We start from the raw sequence: 12,948 nt of genomic DNA, 5'->3' as shown, positions 1-12,948 counted from the left end.
CTAACCTTCACAGGATCGTTTGCATTTTAAAGTAGGAATAGCTGGAGAGAGTACTACTACTCTAACAAAATTAAAACCTTGAATTTAAAAATTATGGTACACCACAGGGCAAGTATGGAACAAAGGTTTCTTCTATATTTGAAGTCAAAAGTCCTGGATTCTGATCCTGGGTCAATAACTTACTAGGTGGTGGATTTGGGAGAGCCATTTAAACTATGTCTATGCAAAGGGGACGATGATGTTTCTTTTGCTTACCTCTTAGAGTTGCTTTTGAATGAAATAAGATTCTATTAGGGTATTGCATATACACCTGAGGAAAAAAGCAGTATGTGAAAATGTTTGGTCCAAGGGTACCTGTTGGATATCTCAAATTCTGTTTACTCTGCTCCCATTAGTATTGTTTGTCACTTACACAATTATTGTAAAAATTGATTTTGGCTGGATTTTAAAGCTATATTAAATTTGTTACATGCAAATAATTAACCATAAGTTAATTCATTCATTAAAACTACAGGTATAGGTAAGAAATTACTCTTAAGTAGTGGTTTTTTTGTCATACTACAAAAAAGTTGAGGCCACAGCATGATTGTTCATATTGCTTTTTTTAATTGAAATGTTGTTGACATACAATGTTATATTGGTTTCAGGTATACAACACAGTCGTTTGACAATTACTGGTATTATTCAATCCTCACCCCAACTAGTGCAGTTGCTATCTGTCAGTATAAGAAGATGTTACAGAATCACTGGCTCTATTCCCCATGCTGTACTACCATCCCCATGGCCAACTTATATTGTGATTGAGAATGTTTGTTTCCTTTTCCATGATTATTTTTAATATGACAAGAAATGAAGTCATGCTGAATTTGAGACCTCACATTAGTGGTCTGTTAGCTATTCCAAAATGTGCACTCAAATTTAGAACTGAGTTTTCTTCAATTTTTATAAATCATGGTAGCATTTTCTCATTTTAAAATTTGTTAATTTTCTAAAACCATTGGCATCTACAATCACACAGCTTCAAATGAGAGTCGACCCAGAACCTACGCATGTGAACAAGGTTGTTGCAACGTTTAGTGAATTTAGATTAGGGATCAGGAAAGTCTTCTTTTAGGAAATCGCTTTTAAACTAAGACCTGAAGGATAAATAGTAGATAGTCAGGCAAAGATGGAGGGGACAATATTGGAGGAAGTGGTGACAGCTTGAGGGAAAGCAGGTAAGCAAAAGATTAGAGCTCCAGTGTAAAAAAGAGAGAAGAAGGCAAATTGGGGCAAATATCAAAACGTGCAATGAGGTAGTGGAATCTTTTATGGAGGGTCTTGAAATGTATGTTAAGGGGTTCACATTATCCAAAGGGCAAATTAATAAAGATTTCTCAGCTAGGAGGAACAAGGCCAGAGTTGTATAGTGAAGCCATTGGGTGTATGACCGGCTAGTAGGGGGTAATACAATAATAGTTTCAGAGGGACTCTGAATCCTTGGTATTTAAGAAGTAGACCAGCAAGATTTGGAGGATAATTGCAAAGGGGGAAGAAGTCAACCTGTTTCCTAGGCTTTGGACATGTTTTACAGGTTGGATGGTGGTGCAGTTAATTAAATATATACATTGACACAAAAACAGAAGATAGTAACAGATTTGTTTAGATGGACTTAAATACGGTTTCCTGCTGACCAAGTTCCCAGAAGAAAGTCTTTGGTTGAAATAAAATCTTTCCCAAAATGTTTTCATTCAATTTCCATTCTTTAAATGATACTAAAATTGAATTTTTATTTTAATTATTTTGGGTCTTCAATTTCTTAGGGATTATTTTAAACATTAGTTCTTATTGTACAGAAATTTGGGGACAGATGCTGTCTGAGACTGCTCTGCATGTGGACTGACTGCAGAATATTCTCTGGGAATAGAAGACGCGTGTCCAACATAAAAAAGCCCAAATATTTAAAGTGTTGTTGCTATAGGCATTTTTCCCTTAAATGTAAAGTGCAGATTGTTGTTTAAATCAATTGTGGTCTTGTTTTCCATTACTCTTTTTGATATTGAAGATTCGAACTTGCCTTGAAGTCAAGGGCACATTGCTTCATAAGCTGCTACTCAATGGCCTTGACTGTCAGGTACAGTTCAAACCCTTCTTGTCTTGAGTCCTTCCTTTACAACATGACAACAAAAAGAATAGGTCTGAGCCAGGGATAGGAGACTCTAGTAAGAAACCTAAGGGGAAATAAAAAATGAAAAAGATTGAGAACTACAGGAAGCTTTGAAATATTGATTTGCTGAAAAGAGAACAGAGCAAGTAAGTAGAGAAAAGAGGGAACATAAGATATTCTATTGCTAGTGCTAGTTTTTAATATGTTATTAATGTGAAAATTTAGGCTGCATAAAAAAGAACAGTAGCAGAAAAGTTTGAATGAAATATTTCTTCCTGAAAACTCTCAATCATCCCCATGTCAGCCCTGAAACCCTGCTAACTCTCACTATACACTCAACGATTTTTTTTAAGTTTCTTTTGAAAAAAGATATAAATAATAGTCCAAGACTTTTAACAACTGGTCTTATATAAGTCATAATAAGATATGTTTGTGCCTTTCGTAGGATGATAAAATTTGTATTAGAGTAACAAATGAAAGGTATAATATTTGCAAAGGAAAAATTGAGTCAGCTGTTTAAAATTGCTTCAAAACACAATAAGTCTTGGTCATTGAAACCTTTTAAATAGTGTTATGTTTTGATATGTAGATTGATAATTATTGCTTCCCTATCAAGAGTTCAAATGCTACATTTCATTGTAGGAGAACAACTCAGAGCCTTCCAAACTTGGGGGTACAATTTTTGCTCAGATATGACATATTCATTGATCTATAAGCAGAGGGCTGAAAGCATATACACAGAATACTGATATCAGAAAGGCACTGACTATTGTATATAGGTTGTAAATGAGTAGCAGAAAAATACATTGATCTTTTAGTGATCTGAGGCCTCCTCTTTTTCTCATTTTATTAAAAAAAGTTTCAATATTTATTAAAATCAAAGAAGTCAAATAGTGGTGAAAAGACTTAAAATTAGCAGCAAACCTTATGCCCTTGACCATTCCCAAAGTTCTGCCCCATTTGGCTGCTCCAAAGTAACTTGAAATTAATTTCGTGCCTGCTTTCTTGTGTTTGCATTTACATTTCCAAATGATATAAGCGTCTTGCTATTTTTCAAGTCATTACTTAAACAGTAACTACTCACTTCCACATAAAGTGATGAAGATTTAATGCTCTTATATTCCTACTTGCTCTTCCCTTTTCCCATTCTCTCAGCATATGGTAAAATATGGTTAAGCGTTAGGATTTTCGTTTTTGTGACAATTCATTGCTGAATCAAGTGTTGTATAACGACTATAATTCCATTTCTGTATAACTTTGTTTTTATGTAATGATGACCTTATTGTTTCATTGCTTGGTTTTCTTCAATATTCTCCTTGGTCTTGTAGTATTTTCCAGTATCTCTGTTAGAAAAAGCTGTTCAACGTAGTTTTCCTCAGAGCCCAAACTGTTAGAAGATCTACCCTTCCTATTATTTTTTTTCTCCTGAAGCCTTCTGTCCCCATGCTCCAGTCTGAATTGGTTGCTCTCTACACCGACCACACAGGTGCTTGTTTTAGTCAGCTTGGGCTGCTCTAACAGAATACCATCAACCAGATGGCTCATAAGCAACAGAAATTTATTACTCACAGTTCTGGAGGCTGGAAGTCTGAGATTAGGGTGCCCACGTTTTTGAGTTATGGGGAGGAGCCACTTGTAGCTTACAGACTCCTGGCTTCTTATTGTATCCTCACATGTGGAGTGCAGAGAGGGAAAGCAAAGTTCTTTCAAGACTTTTATAAGGGCACTAATCCCATTCATGGGGACCCCACCTGCATGACCTCATCTAATTCTAATCACTTCCCAAATACCATCAAATCAGGGAAGGGTTTCAACATGTACATATGGAGGCCACAGACATTTAGTCTGTAAACTTTCTGTCTTGGGCTTCCATGTGAAAACATCCTGATGCTTCCTTTAACTTGCTTCTGTGTTTACCAACAACTTCTGTAGTCAAATAACTTCTTCCTTGTTTTTTTCTAGTTTTGTGGAGCCCTCTCCCCATTTGCTTCCTGAGAAAGGTACAGAGGATATTAATTAGTCAACTAGAGGATCTGCATGTTTCAAAAATGTTTATTACTCTACTCACATAAGATTGATAGTTTGGCTACTTTTAGAATTCCAGGTTGCAAATAGCTTCTGACAATGAAAAGCTTTGCTCCCTTATCTTCTACTTTCCGATATTGTCTTTGAGATATTATCTGTGATATTCTGAAGTTTCACAGTAATATGCTTTGTGATGAGTCTGTTCTTTCATTGTGATGATAGTTTTCAGACTGGAAATTCAGGTCCCTCATTTCTGAGATAATTTCTTTGATACTTCCCTTTCAATTATTCTTTTCTCTTCTTTGTGTAACTTCGCATCTCCTATTGAAGCTCCCATACTTATCTAGGGCAATTTTTTTCTCTATTTTGTCTCCTTGCCTTTGGCTTACCTTCAGGGAAAATTTCTTAACTACATTTCCAACTGTTTTAACGAATTTTTAATTTCAGCTATCACATTTTTAATTTCTAAGAGTCATTTCTTACATCATTTTTTAAATGTTAGCATTTTCTTATTTTAAGAATGTAATACCTTATCTCTCTCAGAATATTTTATAATTTCTTGAACTTTTCTCCTGTTCTTTGCATTTCATCTGCCTCTTTTGAGGCTTTTAAGAAAAATTTTTTATCTTATTAAATGTTTTCCTCAAATGCCTGGTGATTATTTGTCATTCGTTCATATTTACATGTGAGGCACTTTAAAAAAAATTTTGTCAGTGAGGTACTATTTATATACAAGCTCTTTGTTCATGAGTTTAAGGTTTCATTTTGCCAGTTTTTTCCTTGAAGCATTCCTCAAAGTCAAATTCTGTGAATCTTTCCTCTAGGACTTACTTAGCTTCACCTGAGAAAACTTTTCTTGATATCTTCTGGAGGTTCTGAAACTATTGTAGCTGAGTGGGGGAGCTGCTGAGATTTAGACTTACTTCCTTTCCCTCCATTCCAAGCTTCTGTCTGCTCACTCATCCCCAATTTCCAGGTTCTGGAGGCTGGTGTCTAATGTTTCCTGCAGAAAGAGAAGTGAAGTGGGGGTCACCTATCTTCCCCATATTACAGTTGGGAACCTGATTTTAACCACTCTTTAATACATTCAGTCTGCTTGTATGTTTGCCTGCTAGCTTCTCTTCTACTTTCAGAAGAGCCTGATACCTTCAATTTGCCAGCCTTTTGGGGCTCCCATGGAGCATTGCACTCTGACTTCTTAGGCACAAATAGGCTTTCCCTTTTCTATTCTGCCAAATCATTTACCAATCCTCCATCTGAGTTCTGTCTTCATTTAGTTTAAGGATTGCAGACAACTTCCAAATGCACTGGAACTTTTTCTCTTTTTTCTTAAGTAAATGTTCAATATTCAGTAAATCAAATACATGCATGAATACATGAAACAACCAGAATAATTGTTTCTGTACATATATATATTGCACAGTAAAAAGTTCCTCTTTAGGTAACCAGAAGGCTTTCTCAATCACCATATCCAGATTTGCTTTATTATGATAGCATATTCATGAATTTAACAGCTAAGGAGAATGAATATTCACTTCATGGAACCAAAGTTGATATCATTTATATTCATATAACAGGTTCAATTTTTATTAGAGATGCTTTTTCTAATATGTCCATGAAACTACTGTGATTTAACGTAATATTTAGAATCAGTAGATAATCTAGTCAGCTTCCATTTCATTTTACCGCTTTAGGCAGTTATCTTATTACTAATAGAAATATCAAATAGCACACAGAGGAAAGTAGTTTTTAGTATATGTTTATGTATTTATGTATTGCACTAACTGTGTGGGTTCTCAAGAGAAACAATAAATATATATAAATTTAATACTATATATTATATATACATAATTATATATTACTAATTAATCTTAAGGACTTGGCTCATGAAACTATGGGGCTGAAGTTCTATAGGAAAGACTGGCAGGCTGTTAACTCAGAAGTTGATGCTGCAGTGTTGAGGCAGAATTTCTTCTCTAGGAAACGTTAGGTTTTGCTCATAAGGCCAAATGATTGGACAAAGCTCAGCCACATTACTGAAGTTAACATTCTTTATTTAAAGTCAAATGATTTAGATGTTAACCACATCTAAAAAATACCTTCACAGAAACACCTAAATCAGTGTTTAAGTAAGTAGGTACTAAGTTGACACATAAAACTCTCCATCACAAACATTAATGGAGAAAACATGGTGAACTGTATCATCCAGTAAAAGAAAATTGGTCATTCACTTCTCTTAGCATTTATAAACTAAATGGAAATGTAAAAGACAGAGTAGTGTTAATAAAAATCCTGTGTTAAATGAAAGTATATTCATTTTAAATGACTTCTCAGTGAGGGAGAAATAATTTTTTTTGCTGCAAATGTTAGAGAGCAAAAGGCATATTCTTTATTTATAAATACAAACAGCAATAGAATCAGAGGAGAACCATCTAATAAAATGGACATTCACAGCATAGTTTCTCTTAAACTATAATGAAGCTAAGTAAATGGAAAAAAATTAACGTAATATTCATTAAGAAAATCAAGACCAAATGGGTGAGCTGTAAAGCAAATTTTAATTTAAAAGTTTGCAGTGAGGCAGAGCTCAGAAATCATTAGTGCATCTAATAAACACCATATAATAAAGAGTACAAGTTATGCAAAAAGATGAAGAAAACAATTCACTAAGTCTTCACTCTCAATTCACACTGAGAGCTGGAGATAAAATTTATGAACATACTTTTGGGAGAAGTATAGCCTTGGAAAGTAAATGATAAAGAAATCAAACTTAGAAACTGAAAATTTCCAATAAATATAAGAATAAAGAATTAAAAATAAAGCTCATAACCATGCTGATGGAGCTGCAGAGAAATATGCAAGAGCTAAGGGATGAAGTCAGGAGGGAGATTACAGATGTCCAGAGGGAGATCACAGAAATGAAACAATCTCTGGAAGGATTTATAAACAGAATGGATAAGATGCAAGAGGCCATTGATGGAATAGAAACCAGAGAACAGGAACGCATAGAAGCTGACGCAGAGAGAGATAAAAGGATCTCTGGGAATGAAACAATATTAAGAGAACTGTGTGATCAATCCAAAAGGAACAATATCTGCATTATAGGGGTACCAGAAGAAGAAGAGAGAGAAAAAGGAATAGAAAGAGTATTTGAAGAAATAATTGCTGAAAACTTCCCCAAACTGGGGGAGGAAATAATCGATCAGACCACGGAAGTGTACAGAACTCCCAACAGAAAGGACCCAAGGAGGACAACACCAAGACACATAATAATTAAAATGGCAAAGATCAAGGACAAGGACAGAGTTTTAAAGGCAGCTAGAGAGAGGAAAAATTTCACCTACAAAGGAAAACCCATCAGGCTATCACCAGACTTCTCAACAGAAACCTTACAGGCAAGAAGGGAATGGCATGATATATTTAATGCAATGAAATAGAAGGGCCTTGAACCAAGAATACTGTATCCAGCACGACTATCATTTAAATATGAAGGAGGGATTAAACAATTCCCAGACAAGCAAAAGTTGAGGGAATTTGCCTCCCACAAACCACCTCTACAGGGTATTTTAGAGGGACTGCTCTAGATGGGAGCACTTCTAAGAGTAAATAGATGTCAACAGAGAAAATAAAATCACAGCAAAGAAAGCAGAGCAACCAAATACCAACTAAAGGCAAAAAATAAAATCAGCTACCCACAAAAGCAGTTAAAGGAAGCACAAAAGAGCACAGAATAAAACAACCAACATATAAAGAATGGAGGAGGAGGAATAAGAATGGAGAAAAATAAAGAATGATCAGACAGTGTTTAAAATAGCTCAATAAGTGAGTTAAGTTAGACAGTAAGACACTAAAGAAGCTAACCTTGAACCTTTGGCAACCACGAATCTAAAGCCTGCAATGGCAATAAGTATATATCTTTCAATAATCACCCTAAATGTAAATGGACTGAATGCACCAATCAAAAGACACAGAATAATAGAATGGATGAAAAAGCAAGACCCATCTCTATGCTGCTTACAAGAGACTCACCTCAAACCCAAAGACTATAGGAACAAAGAAAGACTGAAGGAACAAAACAGCAGCAGAATCATAGAACCTAAGAATGGACTAACAGTTACCAAAGGGAAAGGGACTGGGGAGAAAGGGAGGGAAGGGAGGGATAAGGGTGGGGAAAAAGAAAGGGGGTATTATGATTAACAGTATGCTTTTAATCATAATTATCACTTTGCCAAAAGCCCGGGGAGGGCTGTGCAACACAGAGAAGACAAGTAGTGATTCTACAGCATCTTACTACGCTGATGGACAGTACTGTAATGGGGTTTGTGGGGGGGATTTGGTGAAGGGGGGCCCTAGTAAACATAATATTCTTCATGTAATTGTAGGTTAATGACAACAAAATAAAAAAATAAAATAAATAAATGAATAAATAATAAATATATGAATAATCATTATTACTAATATAAGAAGAACTAGAAATTGAGAGAAACTGCAGGCTAGTGTTTACAAATTTATTTTAAAAATATACAGACCCATCGTTTCAACTTCAAGACTTGAATAAGATTATCTCAGCAGATTTCCAGCACCGTACTACTAATTCAGGTGCAGTTGCAAAGGATAGGTACTCACATGCTGAACTGAGATGAGAGTATTCCAGAATTGAATAATTAACTGTCCAAGGAAATGCATTTCCCATCATTAACCAAACTTAAATGTAAACCTTTATTCTCTCTTTAAAGTTAATTTTTAGTGGGGTCCCACAATTCATACTTAGCTAAAAGAATTGTTACAGTGAAATGCAGAAAAGAACCACATTATGGTTAACATAAACTGTAACTGCGAAGGGAGTTTCCCTGAAAGAGCAGGCAGAAAGACAAATTTCAATGAAATGACTCAGCAGCATAAAGAGGAAACCAGTGCTACCTTTTTAGAGAAAATGGAATGGAAATTTTTTCACAAGACCTCTCTTTGGATAATCAGAAAACATATCTAAGAAAGAACAATTTATGTTTGTCCAGAAAGAAAATTCGGGAAGTTTAAGCTAAGGTTGTACGAATATATGTTCTTCTTACTTCAGATTGGTTTAAAACTGGAAAATTTGTAGTAAACTCCTCCAGGAATCTCTCATGGTCAGAATTGCTGCTTTATTATCTATTATTTTGAAGTGAAGATTACCTTCCTGGGAAAGTTTTCTTATTTAGCTTACACTCTGTAACCAGTTGTTTTGTGGGAGGATTACATTTTTCCAATTGTAAGATAACAAATGCATCCTTAAAGAATTTATAATACACACACACACATACTGCTTACAAAATGTAAGCAGGGTAACCTAAAACCGATAAGTTCATACAAATTATATAGTTTTTTTCTCCCCTCTTGCTTTAAAAAATATTTTTATAAGAGCATCTAACCCTTTATTTTAAAAGAAAAACAAAACAAAAAAATGTTGATTTCTTTATCTTTCTCCTGAACACATTCTTAAATATAATATTTGTCATAAAAATTAGTTAAGACTATTCTTAAAATTGAGGATGTCTTTTCCAAATTCTAGGTAATTTTAAACAAATGTAAGTTTTCATTTTAACTTTTGCCTATGGGGAACTTAAAACATGTAAGAACAAAGAGAACAGTACAAAAAATCAAGTGGTGTTTTGTTTAAATGTGTTAAGAGACAGGACAGCAAAATAACAAAATTTGAGACTGATGCAAAAAGCAATTAGGTAAATTGAGCTGTTAGAATACTGAGGATCTACGGACTTCATGACAGTTAGTAAAAAGGCAAATGCTCTGTTATCAGCTTCTCTTCCCACTGTGTTGGTCAAATTAATCTGCCAAATTCCTAATTTAATTTGGTCATTTTTAATCTCAAATATTTTTATTTCCTCCTGAAGTAGTTATATATTCTTCTGCATGGCACTCGTGGGTCAGTTCATCCATAGTCTTGAGTGGGTCTCTTGTCCAGATCCCATGGCTCTAGTTCGAAATCCCAAGGCTGTATTACATGTTAATCACTGACTATAACCTATTTTTTCTGGCACCTTATCTTTGATCATAGCATTCTTACCATCTGGGACATAGAGAATATCCTGTCTTGGCTCGCAATTTCTCCCCATCCTTAAAGATGCATGTTGCAGCCGCATCTTTCATATCTATCTTTATCTTCATCTCCAAACTAAATGTGTTATTTCTTTCATTCTTTTTTCTGCCTACTGTAATTTTAATTGAGCTTTTTATATTACTCCATTTTCTCTGCTCTCTTGGCATATCAATTATATTTAAAAATATTTTTAGTTATTGCCTTAGAGTTTGCAATATACGTTTTGATCTAAGTCCACTTTCAAATAACACTACATCACTTCAGTCCCTCTCTCCTGTCCCTCATAACACTGCTGTCATACATTTCATTATCCACAAGCTGTTGTCATCCACTATATTGTGGCTATTATTATTTTGAACAAACTGTTATCTGTTATGGCAATTAAGAGTAAGAAAAGTAAAATATTTGCCTTCACTTACTTCCTCGCTAATACTCTTCCTTTTCTTATGCAGATCTGAGTTTCTGACCTATATCATTTTCCTTCTCTAGGAAGAACTTCTTTTATATTTCTTGCAAAGCAGGTCTACTGGTAACAAAAGCTGTAAATTTTACCTTTACCCTCTTAGGGTTTTTCTTCTGGGCTTTAGAATTGCATTTACATTACACAGATAAAGATGAGAAAAGCATACAAATTTATGTTTTATGTGACCCAAAAGCTTTCGGAAGGAAACAAAGACCCAAGAATTGGTAAAACCTGCATGTATTTACGTTGGGTTGAACAAAGAGAGGCAATTGTGGAGAAATAACTAAACTATGCAGGTAGGCTAAAGGAAGGTGAGAATTATTTTAACAAAGTCTGTTTGTACAGAATTCTCTTGGCTGTGACTCCTTGTTGAAGAATGTTTCTTTTGTCCTGGTATAGGAAAGGCATCTTTCACATGTGAGTTTTTAATCTCCTGTTTTCAGAAAGAATAGGGGAGATTAGAATGATCTTCTTGCATTTGCTGTTTTTCAAGTACTGTTAGCTCAAAATAATGTTTATGGCAAAGTGATATATTTTGAGGTGGCATATTCGGCCACCCTTGAATTCTGTAGGACAATTTTGCTGGATACAGAATATTGGGTTGATTTTTTCCCCAACACTTCATATATACTACTTATTCTCTTCTTTCTTGCATGGTTTTTGAAGACAAGTATGGTAATATTCTTATTTTTCTTCTATAGGTGATATGGGCTTTTCTTCTGTCTTCTTGAAGTTTTCTATTTTTTGATTTTCTGCAGTCTGAATATGATATGTTTGGTACAGTTTTTTTTGTATTTATCTTGCTTGATGTTCTCTACACTTCATTAATTTTGGAAAATGCTGATGCGTATTCAAATACTGTTTTGTTCCTTTCTCCTTTTTTCTCTGTCACTCCCTTGGTGGTGGGCATGCTATAACTTTTGTAATTGTCCCACAGTTCTTGGATATTCTGTTCCATTTTTTTATTCTTTTCGGTTTGATAATATCTTCAAGCCCCCTGATTCTTTTGTTAGCCATGTCCAGTCTACTAATGAATTCATCAAAGCCATTCTTCATTTCTGTTACCATGTTTTGAATATCTAGCATTTCTTTTTGATTTTTCTGAGAGCTCCCATCTCTCTGCTTACATTATCTATCTTTTCTTGCATTTTATTGCATTAGAGCCATTAGTGTATTAATCATGTTTAAAATTTTCAGTCTGAATATTCCAAAATTTCTGCCATATGAGAGTCTGGTTTTGATACTTGCTTTGTCTCTTCAGATTATGCTGTTTGACTTTTAACATACTTCGTAGTTTTCTGTTGAAAGCTAGACGTGATGTCTCAGAAACTGATGTAAACAGGTCTTTAGTGTGAAGTTCTATGTTTATCTGCGCAGGAATTAGGCTACATTTACTGTTTATTGAAGCTATGGGTGTCAGAGGCTAAAATTTTATGTAGTGTGGTTGTTTTTGTTCTCCTCTGTTGTCCTTCCCTAGAGATTCTTCTTGAAAAGAGCGTAAATACCAATCTTTCAGATGTAATCCCCTGTTATATTATAGAAGCCCTGTTGATATGGTTGGAAAGGTGTAGGGAAGGGGAGCATTCTATAATCCTACAATTAGGTCTCAGTCTTTTAGTGGCCCTGTGCCCCTGGGTGTGACCTTCACAAAGGTCAGCTTTCTTCTGCACTGCCCCTTAGGTGAAATAGAACGGCTAATGGGGCTGCAGTTGGGTATTTCCCTTCCCCCATGTGAAAATATATGGGGAGGTATGACTGGGTATTCCCTTTCCCACATCAGTTAGACTCTGGTAAAACCCAAATTGGTTAGGCTGGGATAAGTTTTCCTTGAGGGAAGGCCTTTTTTAAGGAGAATTGAATGTTATACTCTGGGTGTATTTCAAAATGGTTACGTTTCCCCTCACCCTGCCTGAAGAACGAGGGGATTTTTCTCTGATCTTTACCCTAAGAACCTGGTGGGGCTCCTAGAAATAAATTCAGGAAAACATGGGAGGATCTTCCTCAACTTGGAACCCCTCAAGTTTTATCTCTCAAGTTTGTCCATCCTTAGACTCCAGCAATTATTCTTAGTGTTCTTGCCAGTTGTTGCATCCAGCAGTCGTTTCTGCTCCCAATAAATTGCAACAGGGTGTTCACCTATTTTTCTAGTTTTTTGGGGGTAATAGTTTGCCCTGTGACCTTAATTCTCTGATGGATCTAAGATGGAGCTGTTGATTTTCA

The 12,948-nt window shown here is 35.1% G+C and overlaps 1 protein-coding gene across 1 annotated transcript in view; it reads left to right on the top strand.

Moving 5' to 3' along the window:
- The window catches only part of THEMIS (thymocyte selection associated), a 166,051-nt gene that overhangs the window by 62,621 nt on the left and 90,482 nt on the right, over positions 1–12,948 (top strand). The gene's annotated exons all lie outside the window — the stretch shown is intronic.

Source organism: Manis javanica, chromosome 13, assembly GCF_040802235.1.
Source record: "Manis javanica isolate MJ-LG chromosome 13, MJ_LKY, whole genome shotgun sequence".
In the NCBI taxonomy this organism is placed as follows: Eukaryota; Metazoa; Chordata; class Mammalia; order Pholidota; family Manidae; genus Manis; species Manis javanica.
Note: the sequence above shows the minus strand (reverse complement) of the source record. Positions and strands in the feature narration are given on the sequence as shown.